The following is a 3,650-nucleotide window of genomic DNA, read 5'->3' as shown; positions in this document are numbered from 1 at the left end:
CGCGGCCCGAAAAGCAGTGATTATGTTATGCCTGATTTCCTGATCCTCTCTATACATGAAAGCCATGACGCATCTAACAACTATATCTTTTATAGTTACACTCCATACCAATATACTTACAAGTATAGTTTTATGTTCATGATTAAAAGGTTGCCGCCCAAATAGGTCTCCGATTTTGTTGAAACGCGTTTAAGTGATCGCAGGTAGGCGGCCATGCAAAATAATTTCACACCAACCTAGGAGTTTCATTATAGGGGAGTAAAATACGTTCAATAACTAAGCATATCGCCCTATTGCCAATGAAGACAAAACTCGAAGGAAAACAAATCGCGACTTCTTCAATGCCAATAAAAATACGATAGTCTATTTTATTTTTCCAAACCGCTTCTAGATTATGCTGATCGTTTACAAACAAATTAGAAAGTGGACTACAAGACATTGTCATAGCCGTGAATAAATCAAATAGAGCTAGCTGAATTCATGTTATAAATAAAATTATTAGTAGTAATGGTCCATACACGCACATACCAGTAAATCTTATTATTACCACGAATCGCTAAACAAAATCATTTATGCTGCCGTCCATCCTGAATCTGCTATAATACTGTTCTCGATGTAATCATTTAGCTAGCCAATCTAGGGATTGAAATTTTTTAGCGCTTTTCTATGGTTTAATATTCTGTATAACAGCTATTTAGATGCGTAACAATCATTGCGAACATTTCGCACTATGAACGATGAGTGTATATAATTAATTACTACAAATATGTTTTTACTTCACCCCTCATACGACTCATAGATGGCAGCACATGGCAAAAAACTCTCCATCGCGTGCAAACAAGCGACTCGGAGCGAGAGCGAGGGTAATAGAGCTAGAGACCTGGAAAGTGAGGACGAGAAAGGAGAGAGCTAGGGGTGACGGAGAGAGGGAGAGGTGTGGTGAGAGAGAAGGGGAGTTAGGGAGAGGGAAGGGAGGGGAGGGGTGAAACGGGGGGTTGGTAGGAGAGAGCGTGAGACCGCCGAGACCACTATATATGAAGGGAGAGAGAGAGAGAGAAGAGAGAGGAGAGCGAGACGAGAAAGAGAGAGAGGAGAGAGAGAGGACTGAGGAGACGACGAGGAGAGAGAGAGAGAGAGGAGAGGAAGAGAGAGAGGGAGGGAGGGAGGGCAGGATCGAGAGAGGAGAGAGAGATGACGAGAGAGAGAGCAGAGACACGAGAGAGCAGAGAAAGCAGAGAGAGAGAGAGAGAGAGACGAGAGACGAGATGAGAGAGCAGGAGAGGAGAGAGATCGAGAAAGGAGAGAGCAGAGCAGAGAGAGAGAGAGAGAGAGAGGAGAGAGAGAAGAGAGAAGCGAGAAGAGAGAGAGAGGAGAGAGAAGAGAGAGAGAGAGAGAGAGAGAGTAGGTTCGAGACAAACAGACAGACAAACAGACAGACAAACAGACAGACAAGACGTGACAGACAAACAGACAGACAAAAAACAGACAGATTAGTTTTCCGCTGATTGAAATAATTTAACGCGCGGCTAAATTTATTAAGTATTTTACCCAATCAGAGGTCGTGTTACACATTAATTTAAATCCGCGGCATAATTATTTTACGCGGTAGAAATAATTTAACCGCCGGTTAAATTCATAGGCTTTTACCTAATCAAGTGGTCGTGTAACATAATTTAACCGCGTTAAAATAATTCAACTGCGGCTTAAAAATTTTGTATTAATAAGGCCTGTGAATTTTTTAAATGGGCAATAATTTTTTCCGGCGTTATGCCTACTCAGACACCAAAATTTATACGCTGTTGAAATCAATCTTAAACCACGCGAAAATTGATTGGTATCTTATCGCAATCGAGTCGTGTTAACATTATTTAACCCGTGGATACATTATTTTTTACTGCAGATAAAAATATTCGACGCGGCTACATTATGCGACCTTTACCCAATCAGAGGCGTTGTTACACAATAATTTAACCGTGGATAAATTATTTTTTAGTGCAGCTAAAAATTATTCGACCGCGGCTAAATTATGGACCTCTTACCCCAATCCGAGGCCTTGTTACACATAATCATTAACCGCCGGTAAAAATAATTCAACTCCGCGTGTGTGTGTCATGTGTTTTGCGTATGTGCGTGCTTGCCGTGCGCATGTACTTGCTGTGTATTAGCATATATTAGGTACCACATTACATCGGGTGGCAGTTTGATTTGCTGTTCTGCTTGTACTGTGTGTAAATACATATTATTTCCACAAAACGAATTCAAGCCATACATATGGATATATGATCTCGCCTTCTGCGTAGTGTTTCGATATTTTTAACCGTGTAATACATATTTATCATATAGAACCATTTTGAAGCGATTGCAACTTAGCGTTAGTTAATAAACAACATTTGCAATAAATATTTGTATTCTTTTTTGCGCCAAATTTCCCGTGACCTAAGTAGCTACATTCAAGTCAATTAGGTACTGTTCGAGAATTTAAAAAAAATTGAAATTGTATTTAAAAACAAGTAGATTTGAAAACGTAATGTGGGCGTAGTTAATAAATCCTTCAATACTATCTTTACCCACTCATACATCCGTACATATCAGAAGTAGATAATAGGGAATCTAGAATAGAAGTAGATAATAGGGATATAGTTCCCTATTATCTACTCCTGATACATATCAAGGGTTAATAATGACAACTTGTGAAAATGAAACGTTGTCCTTATTAACCCCTGATACATATCTATGCATATATACATCCATGCATACATATCGTTACATACATCATTAGTCGCGCGTGCAATTTTCCTTGCGTTTTGAAAACGTTTTGTTCCTGCGTGTGTGTGTGCGTGCGTGCGTGCGGGCGGATGCGTGTGTGCGCGTGCGCGCGCGTGTGTGTTTAATTCAAATAGATACACCCGGGCGACTTTTTTAGTGTATAATATCATCGTGGGAATTGACGTTAGAGTAATTCTGAAAAAAGCTTGTCCCGCAAAAACGAGTTCATTGTTGTTTTTACGATTCGCTTTCCGTCGAGACGCTGTCACTGCACGACTCTGCTTGATCCTGGTTAGCCATGGAAAATATTATAATCGCGTATGATAGCAATCCTAGATTAACATCATTAAACCACTAGGTGCCACGGCGTGGCGAGGTACTAGTTATGCGAAATATTTGCACGAGTCCCTGACAGTCAATGAGCTCTTTGTATTAAACCCGAAGGCAAAGTTCGCGAAGTGGTTTAGTTGTTGAAATTGTTCATTCATGTGAAACGTGTCCCTGTTATATAAGCAGCTCGGTGTTGCTGTCTATCTATCGTTGAAGCTAGCGTTGCATCATTAGCGCTATTGACAGTGACTGCCATCGAATAGAGTCTAGGAGCAAGGTGCAAGGTAGGGTTATTAGTGAATAGTTATTCACACACGAACGATTTACTTACTTAATTTAATGCTGTCACGTTTCAAAGCGGAGTATAATTTGCATAGACAGAAATTGCATAAAAGTTAAGCCCTAACGTCACGGAGTACATGAATAAGCTTTCAGCCGATAGAAATGTTTAAACTAGTAGGTTTTTACAAAATCTGGACAATGTGATGACATGTCTTTATTGTAAGGACATTTCTAGCTCGCGATGGACTATATATATATATATATATATGTCG

The sequence above is a fragment of the Priapulus caudatus genome, unplaced genomic scaffold (genome assembly GCF_000485595.1).
Source record: "Priapulus caudatus unplaced genomic scaffold, Priapulus_caudatus-5.0.1 Scaffold478, whole genome shotgun sequence".
Lineage (NCBI taxonomy): Eukaryota > Metazoa > Priapulida > Priapulimorpha > Priapulimorphida > Priapulidae > Priapulus > Priapulus caudatus.
The sequence above is the reverse complement of the archived record's forward strand: the minus strand, read 5'-3'. Positions refer to the sequence as shown.